The sequence below is a fragment of the Vigna unguiculata genome, chromosome 6, assembly GCF_004118075.2.
Source record: "Vigna unguiculata cultivar IT97K-499-35 chromosome 6, ASM411807v1, whole genome shotgun sequence".
NCBI lineage: Eukaryota > Viridiplantae > Streptophyta > Magnoliopsida > Fabales > Fabaceae > Vigna > Vigna unguiculata.
This window is the reverse complement of record NC_040284.1, coordinates 14,906,378-14,918,672: the sequence shown is the minus strand read 5'-3', so window position 1 is coordinate 14,918,672 and position 12,295 is coordinate 14,906,378.

The following is a 12,295-nucleotide window of genomic DNA, read 5'->3' as shown; positions in this document are numbered from 1 at the left end:
AAAGTTAATTTATAGCAGTTTTTAACCGTTTGTACTCTTTTTTCTAACAACAATATTGATGTTTAAATTTTGTTGTCACAGCTATTTTTGACATGTGTAACTTTTATGAATTTTTAAACGGTTAAAAATTTTATTTGTGATGGTTTTTAACCACTAATACTTGTAATTTTAATCTTCACAAATAACATTTTTTTTAGTAACTATTTTTCATGTTATTTGTTGTAAATTAACTTTAAATATGTAATATTATAATTAAATATAATCATCAGTTTTATTCTATTCTTAACCTCAGATGTATGTCAAACTATTAGAAAAATAAATTAAAAAAAATCTTAAAAAAGTTTGTTGATCTAAGGTTCAATTTTCATAATATCCAAGCTCAGCATGGTAAAAGATTTTGAAAAGTATTTTGTAGATGGTATTAAGATGTGTTGGGTCTAGATTTTCTTAAAAATCATTTTAATCTCACCATAATCGATAAGGTTAGTTATGGAGCATAGTGGACCATTCTGAAAGTTCATAACTATAAAAACTATCATTTTAATCTATTATATTATTAACAAAACCAATTAAGTTAATTATGGGTAAAAAATATTGTTTTTGCATATGTATTAATCAATTAATCCACAACATAATCAATTAAACTAATAACATTCTAAAAAATTGTTTTCCCGTCTTAATCGATTAAGCCAACAAGCTTCTTTTTTTGGGTTTGAAATTTGAATGCTCTTAATCGATCAAACTAATATAATCAATTAATTTTCTCATAAAACATTTTGTGTTTAAAATCTATCATCCTTTATCATTTGAATTGCAATATTTTCAAATCAAAAACACATTAGAAAGTGAGAGTGAAAAGTTTCTAATAGATTTTTACTGAGAATTTTGTGATTCAGCCAATATTTGATTAAGATTAAGAGGTTCTAAGAGTTTCTTGCTTGGCACTAGGTGATCTTGTGATATCAACACAATCAAGTGTCCACTTTCCTTATTTCTTCTTTTATTAATCAATCTTTTGTATTATTTTCACTGTGTAAGTGATACGAGCAATTGTGTATAGCATTGCTTTTGAGTGTATTTCTTAAGAGTTATTTCAAGATTCTTTTTGTAGAGTAGAGATTATATAGGTGTGATGACTGTTTCACAACAATCATTTCTCAACAAGTGTACTGGTACGTAGTAGTATCAACAAGTGTCGTATCCACAAGAATTTAGCAAGTATATTGGTAGTTTGATTTTTAGGTTTTTTTGATTGAGTAAGAGTGCAAGTAAATAAAAATAGTAGTTATTAGATAAATTGAGTGAAGTAGCATTACAAAAGAAATTGCATTTAACGAGGGTTATTTAGCGAAGGTTAATATAACCTTAACAATGGATTAACTTAACTGAGGTTTTTAAAATTTTCGTTAAATTCCAAAGGTTTAATGTTAAACCTCTATAAAATAGTGTAGGTTTTCAAAACCTCTATTAAATTACAAAGATTTAACTTTAAACCTCTAAAAAATAGTATAGATTTTTAAAACCTCCCTTAAATTACAAAGGTTTAGTGTTAAATCTCTAAAAAGTAGTATAGGTTTTTAAAATCTTTGCTAAATTACAAAGATTTAGTTTTAAACCTCTAAAAAGTAGTATAGGTTTCTTTCAAACTCCAAGTTCAAACTCCATAAAATATATACAATTATTACTTATAATATTTTATGCCAATTTATTTCTATGAAAATATATGTAATGTTCCTTAAAAATTATTTATTAAAAAATTACATGTAGATTATTTTCTTTTAAAAAAAGCCTTACACAATTAATTCACGTGAATTTTGTTATATAAAATTATCCTAAAGTCACTACAATTAAAACATTTTTTACTTACGGTTATTTTGTAACAGTAAAAAAAAACAGCTAAAAACATTTTTGTTTTCTATTAATTTTTTTAACCGTCACAATTTTTTATATTATTTTAAATTTAATTGTTTTGGTTGTAACTTTTGTAAAGGTTTTTTCTCCTCTCCTCTGTATCGTTCTGCATCATTTTCGCTTTAGAGATTTATCAAACACTCTTTCTTGAAGCAGGTGTGGAAGGGACCATTTCTTTACAGATTTACCTCCATGAAGTCATTACTCTCCCTCCTCCTCCACCAACTTTCGTTTTCTTCGCGCCACACTCTTCCTTTTTCTTGGGTTTTTCATCATCTCACTCAATTAATCGCTTCATTTCCATTTTGTTTTCGTTTTCAGGTGTTGGCTCCTCGGGTAGGGTACTTGCCTTTGGTGATCTCACTTGTAAAGCCTCAATTCAGCAGCATGCTTCCCCATGGACTTGACACCGTTTGGTTTGACTACAATGGCTTCCCACTCAAATGGTGCGATTCCAATACAATGCATTCTCTCGCTGTTTTTCAACTTTTGCATTACATTGATTGTTTTCTTTTTTATATTTATTATGTCTTTTGCAGGTGTATACCGACAGGTATTCTTTCTGACCTTCTGTGCATGGAGTTGGAGAGACTGTGGAATTTGACGGTAATTACATTCTGATTTTGCTTTAGCTTTTTGTTTAGTCAATTTGATCTACCATTTTTTGTTTGAATTACATATTTTTTCCTTTGTCTAAATTGTACGGTAGGAATTGCCTATTTAGATTTTAAGTGCAAGAAGCAAGTTAAATACGAAAGTTTAATTTTTAGTCGCGATATACTCTGTAACATCCCTAAAAAATATTACTGATATTAAATAAATAAAAATTCGAATGCGGCATTTAATATAAACTATTTCTGAAACACGGGAAATTTAGAATTTTAAAAATTTAAATCCATAAATCCAGGAGTCCATAATTCATAAAACAGAATTAAAAGTCAAAGACTCCCAAGGGATTACATAATTTTCTCAAAGCTAAAAAATGTAAACATCTATATACATATACAAAATTATCCCTCTGCTAGCCCTCTCTCCGCGTCTAAGTGTCTCTTGGCCCACCTGTCACATCATCTGCTCCCGGATAACAAGTTATTTGATCATCGCCACACACACACAGAAAGGGTGAGCTATGCACAACATATATAAACAAAACATGATATAGATATGTTTCCCAACCCAAAATAACATAACTAAATTTATAATTTCCAGATCACCCAAACCATGACCTCATAGTCCTTCATGAGTCATATGCACACCAGTGCAGTAAGGGCTTTCTGCCCCGGTTATTTTTCGCATTTTGCCTCGGGTCTGGAACCGAGGCATATTGGGGCGAGGCCAAAATGTACCCCTTTTGGCCTCGGTTATTACCCGAAGCCTTATATTCACTTTTATGCCTCGGTTATTTCAAAACCGGTGCCATATACCCAGTTTCACTTCCGGCGGCGATCCACTCTCCACCACCTCATCTCCGCAATCATCACTGATAGGAGCCTCAGTCCAGGGCAGATTCCATTTGAATGCCTTTTGCAGCTTCCACAACCTCTTCCTCACTTGCATCTTCTCTTCCAAACAGAATACTCACCAATCCCATTTGAGACCTCAACCACTTCAGCTGCAACCTCTGAATCGCCACACCATCAACACGTATCTCTCCTTCAACCGGGTCATAGAACCTCTGCAGAAGAGATATCACAGTGGATTTTCCTGACCCACTTCCTCCCACCAGCGCCACTGTTTTCCCTCCAGGAACCCTCAGGGGAAACTCCTTCAGAACCACACTATCGGGCCTCGATGGGTACACGAAGCTCTAACCTGAAGCTCCGCCGGACACGCGCCGTTCAGGTCCGCCACGCACCCCGCGTACTTGCAGTCACTGGTTCCCCCGGTAGCCCTCACTCCCATTCCCACGTTGTAACCGTCCACCATACTCACGTCGTAGAAGTCCTTGTTGCCATTGCCGGAGCTTCCGGTCGTGAACTCCACCAGCATCACCGGCGGTGGGATGCTACAAAGACACCATTTTTGCGGAGAGAGAGAGAGAGCGAGGGGAATGAGTTGTAGAGGCGCAGGCGCGGGGAAGAAAAATGGTTCGCGAAATTCGAACCCTAAATAAACCCTATGGCTTCGGTTGTCAGGGGAACCGAAGCCATAGACCCCCTTTTGGCACCGGGTCTCCTTGGACCGAGGCCAACCAGCTAACGTCCAACCACTTTTTTGCTTCGGGTCTTACTGGACCGAGGCCTATACCACTATTTGGCATCGGTTTTGGGCGAACCGGGGCCTATACCCCTTTTTAGCTTCGGGTATTTGGAGAACCGATGCCTAAAACTTGGCTCTAATTGCAAAAATGCCACCACGCCATTATATGCTTCGGTTCCTGGCCAACCGAGGCATATAAGGCGAGGTAAAATGAGAATTCTGCACTAGTGGCATGAACTAAGTCTTGGGACTTCCCTGTGCTCCCACGAAACTAACTCATTCGTGGTCCAACCCTATGAGCCTATCCCGCTCATAGTCCTGCCCTACAGACTCCTCGTCTGTAGTAAAACATCCAAGTCTCACACTTGGACCCTGGCACGCACGCAATCACCATACTATGGACTCCTCGCCCAATAGTAGCCGACGGGAACATAACAGTTCATTGCCCATCGTGCGCCCGACACATGCAATCACCATACTAAGGACTCCTCGCCCATTAGTAGCCGACGGGAACTCAACCAGTTCCATGCCCATCATGTGTCCAACCACCGAGCACATCCCAGACCCCTATTGGACTTAGTCCTTCAAGCCCAAACATCACACCACATGCATATGCAATCCATCCTTATGATAAACAACCCAAACACACACTCACAAACACATGAAACATAGTAACTCGCATAAACTTGCTTAGGCTAGGGACCCCTCGCCCAAACTAAGCTCTCAGCCTTGCCTAGGCTAACCCAACTCGCCTGAGTGAGCTTAAAACAGAGACCACACCACGTTATCTCGCTTAGGCGAGATACTCTCACCTAGGCGAGATCATCTCTCGCCCAAACACCCATCTCCAACTCACCTGAGCTAAAATGCAAACAAAGAATCACACATGGTCACGACGTCTCGCTTAGGCGAGGCCACCACACTTGGGCGAGATCCTGGTTCGCTCAAAACCCACAAACCCTCGCCTAGACGAGAAGTCGCGCTCAACATGCGCAACTTCAACACCATCTCGCTTAGGCGAAGCTAACTCGCCTGGGCGAGTGTAAGTGTCGCTCAAACCCAATCCTCGTCGCCTGAGCGAGACGCTCATATGGCAATAGGGTTTGCGTCCCTGCATTTTTTAGCTTTGAGAAAATTATGTAATCCCTTGGGAGTCTTTGACTTTTAATTCTGTTTTATGAATTATGGACTCCTGGATTTATGGATTTTAATTTTTAAAATTCTAAATTTCCCGTGTTTTGGGAAATAGTTTATATTAAATGCCGCACTTGTTGGATTTCAAATTTTTATTTATTTAATATCAGTAATATTCCTTAGGGATGTTACAATTGGTATCGGAGCAAAAGTTTTGAAAATATTTTAAAATATTTTGGGGCTAGTGGGAAGTGAGCTTATCGATATGTTTGTTTGTGCATGATGTGTGTTGAATGTTGAAAGATGTGTGTGATTTTTGTTGACTAAGTGATTGATTCATTCCAGTTGTGATGTGGCGTATTCAAGCTATGGCTGCTAACAGGAGGAGAAGGAGTGGTGGTGCTGATGACATTGCGGAGGCGATTCACCGGATGGTGGACGCGATGCAGCCACCTGTAGCGACACAGCCTAGGACGGCGATTGTACCAGTTAGGGTGCCAACTGTAAAGGATTTCCTATGACACAAGCCAACAGAGTTCACTGGCAAGGCCTCCCCTGATGAAGCGGATGCATGGCTCAGCAAGTGTGAGAAGATTTTTAGGGTGATGAACTGTGAGGATGAGCAGAAGCTGCTTTTTGCTACCTATCTGCTAAATGAGGATGCAGAGTATTGGTGGACAGGTATGCAACAACAAATGGAGACTCGGGAGGAGTCAGCTACTAATGGGCGAGGATTCCTTAGTATGGTGATTGCATGTGTCGGGCGCACGATGGGCAAGGAACTGTTATGTTCCCGTCGGCTACTATTGGGCGAGGAGTCCATAGTATGGTGATTGCGTGCGTGCCAGGGTCCAAGTGTGAGACTTGGATGTTTTACTACATACGAGGAGTCTGTAAGGCAGGACTATGAGCGGGAAAGGCTCATAGGGTTGGACTACGAATGAGTTAGTTTCGTGGGAGCACAGGGAAGTCCCAAGACTTAGTTCATGCATATGACTCATGAAGGACTATGAGGTCATGGTTTGGGTGATCTGGAAATTATAAATTTAGTTATGTTATTTTGGGTTGGGAAACATATTTATATCATGTTTTGTTTATATATGTTGTGCATAGCTCACCCTTTTTGTGTGTGTGTGGCGATGATCGGATAACTTGTTATCCGGGAGCAGATGATGTGACAGGTGGGCCAGGAGACACTTAGACGCGGAGCGAGGGCTAGCAGGGGGATAGTTTTGTATATGTATATAGATGTTTACATTTTTTAGCTTTGAGAAAATTATGTAATCCCTTGGGAGTCTTTGACTTTTAATTCTGTTTTATGAATTATGGATTTTAATTTTTAAAATTCTAAATTTCTCGTGTTTTGGGAAATAGTTTATATTAAATGCTGCACTTGTTGGATTTCGAATTTTTATTTATTTAATATTAGTAATATTCTTTAGGGATGTTACATACTCCAAGGTTAAAATTGTTGTTGGTATGACTTTAAGGTAGTTGTTGTAAAATTTATTAAACTTATCTTATATGACAATGGTTTGTGATTGGATGACATTTATTTTCTCTTAATTAAAGCGTTTGTAGTTCATTTCATATTTTGAATAGTGTTTAATCTGTAGGTGTAGGTTGTTGTTAGTGACGGGATTCATATTTCTTGTAAAAGCTCCTGAATATGAAAGAGGATGATGATGGTTTTAGAATGAATGAAGTGTTAGTACTATGGTATATAATGGGCTTATGGCCATTGGTATATAACGTTGTTAATACTTGGTCTATGTGCAAGCTGGCACCTGATGAGTGCTCTTTGATCGCTGTGGAAGCAGGACTGTCCTGTTTTGACAATTTTAATTACTCATAATTTCCTTGGTTTTGGATAATCGACCTGTTCTGTTATGAGTTTAATACATTTCTAGCTGTACTGGTTCTTAGTGACTTTGTTGGTAAGTTCTTGATTTTCTTCACTATCTTGTAACTTCCTAAGCAAAAGTAACTTTGATTGATCTTATTTCTCAAAGCAATGGGTCTGTTGTGGCAGGTAAAAGGTAACATGAATAGTGTTTAACATATTCAAGGATCTTAAAATGCTATAATTCTTATAACCACACATTTTTCGATTAGGAGAAGAAGAAGATTCATGTGGTAACGAAAAAGAAGATGGCATTCATAAAAGTCAAGTTAATGTTGTGTTTAAAGATGTCATTTTTTAATTTTATATTATTTCTTGTAGATAGAACAATATAAAGCAGAAATCAAGAGACTTCAAGCTTCTGAGGCAGAAATTAAAGCACTATCAGTTAATTATGCAGCTATATTAAAAGAAAAAGAGGTATATCCCGGGTTATTAGTTTTCTACATATATGTTCCTGTAGTACGTTGAATTTTCTTTTGTTGTTTCTTATGTTGAACTGTTGGAGCTACTTAATGTTCAACTATCGAATAATTTTCTGTATAAACACTTCTAGTAGAACAAAATGGTAAAAAAACATGAATTAAACTTCTCCTATAAGCTAAAATTAGTTTATGTATAAACTAATTTGTAGAAGTCTTCTCGAGCAAATTTTAGCTTATGGGAAGCCATAGGCACATGATCAAACAGAACATGTGGGAATCTCTATTATCTTCTCCTAAACAGGAAGTGCTCCAACCTATTCTCAAATAATATCCTTTCTAAATCTTCTATATTCTCGTGTCCACCTCATATTCATCTCCACTACACATAATTTTCGCTCTTATCAGCACTTCTGCTAAACTCTCACTGCTACGGAGTACTATTATGGTGTTGTAGCTATCTAATATAATTTTCGTGAAATTTATTGGAAATTTTTTGTCGACAAATTATAATTAAATTTTTTTCATTCTCATCCACTCAACTTGAATCCTGGATTATGATTAATCTTTCTTTTCATTACATTGTAAGATGGATCCAAGGCACACTGTAATTTCTAATTTGGACCTTACATTGTTTTTGTATTAAGGTGAACTCAACTGTCATGCATGGTTTGAAGAACTCAATTTTGCATCTCTAAAACTTTGACCCCTTCTCTCCCCTTTGTCAACACAAAAGGTTCTTTACTTTTTCAAATATATTGTTGGATCATATGTATTATGTAATATCTATCTCAGGCTGAGCAGAGGTTCCAGAAAGAGTCAATTAACAATTTCTCTAACTTGTTGAGTTACTGGCCTTTTGTTAAGTTTAACTATCTGATCCTTTCAACTTTCCAGGATCATATTGTTAGATTGAATAAAGAAAATGGCTCATTAAAACAGAATTTGTATACAAGTCCCGTATCTGCAATTAGCGGTTACACAGTCAAGGTAATCCTATATTTTAATTTAAACTTTATTATGTTGTATAAAAATATTTTAACCTGTGTTTTAAGCACTCCATTACATTTGATCTCTTGTATTTCATGATTTTAACATGAAGTTTAGATAGTGACAAGGACAAAGGTATTGGATGGATTACATTTTCTGGTTAGAAAAACTCAACCACCTTTTAGATTGTCAGTTATCAATTTTAGTTCTTAACACATGGTTAGGTCATACCTTACATCTCTACTTGTTCTAGGGACAATTATTTGAGTGATTCATAACAATTACGTTTATCTCTCATCACATAGATAAGGTGTTACTTTAACTATAGGATATGTCTGTGTGTCTGTGTGTGGTGTGTACTGCCACTAACTACATTAAAATGATATTTTGTCAATAAAACATACCTGATTGAGAAGCTATGGTTGTGTTGAGATAATTATTGAAACCATACTTAGGATTTTGTAATATGTACTAGTTTATATGTATGGAGTTTGGCCAAATTTAATTAATTGATGTTTTCTATTTTTCTTTGTTTTATTTTTCCATTAAGACCCTGTTCCGCCAGAGGAGCTTTCCATAAACTTGGTTTTGATTGGAGAATTTTTACTTGATTGATTTCGATTTTTCTTTTTTGTTTTTCCTATTTTGTCGTGACCCCCTCCTAATGTTGGAAACTTGAACTCTTTTGGTCAATTATAGTTTAGGAGGGGATGGGGAAAAGATTGTCGTGTATATAATATTGATCATGATGGGAATGGCCTATTTTCATGTAATAAAAGTTGATGTAAAAAAATAGTTTCTATAGTTTATTTTCCTCTTTGACATTGGGTTACTCCTTCCTCACTAGACTTGTGAAATGATATGAATGTTATATTCTTTAGTAGCTTTTTGAAACCAGAGTCTTAGATGCGGACAATTCGATGAAAGTCCAAAATACAACAATGTTCAGATTCATGCGTAGTGCTTATCTTATGTACATAGGGACTTGCATTTATATTTACTGTTCTTAAATGTAATTAAATCTGGAAAACATAAATATATGCTATTCAGAGTGCTTTTTCACTCAATCAAATCATCAAAATATTTAGTCTTCAACTTGGTATCAGATCAGGTTCTTTAGGATTATCTATGCGTGATAAAAATATAGGACAGTTCCTCTGCAGGAGCTTATCTTGGGAGGTTGTTGTGTGTACATGTTTGCGGAACTATCATTAGAGACCTTGTACGTGCCATTCCAGTTCAATAAACTTATGCTAGAGTAAATAGCCACTTTAGCCCTCAATTTGGAATGTCTTGTCACATTAGTGTCTGAATTGAAGAAAATTACAAATGAAAGTCCTTGAAAGTTTAAACTGACAGATGTGTGAGTCTAAATTAAAAAAAAAAAAAAAGTGACTAGAGCCACAATATTGACATATTTAGAGACTAAGAAGAGAAAAGGCCCTTGTAGTGCTGCTGATACAAGATTCTCAACATAACTAACAGTTCTTGTTGATTGCTTTTGAATATTTGTGAAGGGAAATAGTGACCAGTCATCCAATCAACATCATAGGTTCACAACTCAAATGAAAAATCTTTATGCTACAAACAATGGAACCACATCTGCTTTGGAATCCGATGGTATTCAAACCAAGATGGTATCTAAACACTCGAACTCTCGAGTAAAGGAGAAGGTAACTACATCTTAGATTTTTTTGTTACTCTCAAATCATGAATCTATGTAGATAGATTGATCATTTGGTGGATTGCATTTATAATACTTGTCTATTTGATGTTTTTTTCGTCAAATTGTGTATTCGTTTTTCATGGAGTCATTATGAAGATTTTAAAAATAAAGTAAAGACAATTAGTTTTTGTTTGCTTTTCTAATTTTTTAACTTGCCATTTCAATTTAAACTTTTTGTTAGAATTTATGTTTATTTTTAGTGATGAGTGAACTTGACAATAGAAGTATTTCATGCGCCCATCTCTATTGAATGTAACATACTAATCTTTCTGTGGTACACTCAGATGTTCACCATATTAATATTTATGTGGTACACTCATAGCTGTTCACCATATTAATCTTTCTGTGGTACACTCATAGATGTTCACCATCTAGCATTTTGTTTAGGAATCTGAAGAGTTCGAAAAAATGGACGAGGATAGCAAAATAATTGAAGAACTTCGTGATAGCAATAATTATTTAAGGGCTTAAATATCACATCTTGAGAGAACTCTAAAACAAGGAACTGCGAGTCAGGAGAAACTGAAGATGGAAAATAGCAATGAAATTCTCAAATCCAGGGAAACCATTGATGACCTGAACAAGAAGTTGGCTGACTGTATGAGCACAATAGATGCTAAGAATACAGAACTTTTAAATCTACAGACAACTCTTGGACAATATTATGCTGAAATTGAAGCTAAGATTAATTTTAATTTTAAGTTTTATAGGAGCAAGAGCTTGGTTGCAAAGTTAGTAGGGGAGAAGTTTGGATAGCAACACATAAACATGCTGATGGGGAATTTGTGAATGATGGAGCAAGAGAGATTGGAGTAAGTATAAGTTTTCTAAAGACAAATACTGAATCAAATTGAATGTTATCTTCATTGATAATATTTTGTATTATTTGTAGGAAAAAATTAAAGCATACGAGACAAATACATCTTCCCTTTCACAAGATATATCAATTGAAGATTCACTAGCTCATGTTCTAGGAAGTAAAGAACATTGTGGTCGTGTCCGAGGAAGTAAAGAACATTGATAATATTATGTTTCCTTTACCGTAGTTTTTTATTATTTTATAAAAATTAATTAAAATTAATATTGAAGTAGTAAAAAAATGGGTACGGATATGGGTACGAAATTATACCATTTACCTGGTAGGAATGGGGATGGGATAAAACTTTGATTTCTGTGTAGCATGCTGTATGGGAAAGTTCCACCAGCTTCCTTCTCACTCCTCTTTAAATTCTTATACTCAGTTATTACAACTTGTTTTTTGTGATTTGTGGGATCCCTCGCATATTAAATCTTCCATGGGGTATAACTATTATGTTTCATTTGTTGATGCATACAGCAGATACACTTGGATCTATTTTCTAAAGCACAAACCTAAAACCATCCATGTTTTCAAACAATTTAAAGTTTTGCTGAACTTCAATTGAATCACAAAATTAAAGAAATTCAAACAGATTGGGATGGTGAATTTAGACCTTTCACTCATTATCTCACATCCCTTGGTATTCATCACCGTCTTATATGTCCTCATACTCACCATCAAAATGGTGTACTCGAACGCAAACATCGTCACATTGTGGAAATGGGTCTTACATTTCTATCCCAAGCTTCTCTTCCTTTGTCTTTTTGGGACCATGCTTTCCACACTGTCGTTTATATCATCAATTGCCTTCCCTCATCTGTTGCTCCTCATCATGTCCCATATTTCACTTTGTTTTACAAAGAAATTGATTATCATTTCTTCAAAATTTTTGGTTGTGCTTATTTTCCACACACACGTCCTTATCATACAAAAAAATTACAGTTTAGGTCCATAACCTGTACCTTTTTAGGATATTCCCCTTATCACAAAGGGTACAAATGTCTCAATACTAATGGCAAAATTTTTATATCTAATGATGTTGTTTTTGATGAACATACTTTTCCCTTTGCCACTCAAGTTCAGCCGCCTTTGTTAAACCCTTCATCCTCTCGGGTTCTTCCTCTTGGCATCATTCCTTCTGTGATTGTCAC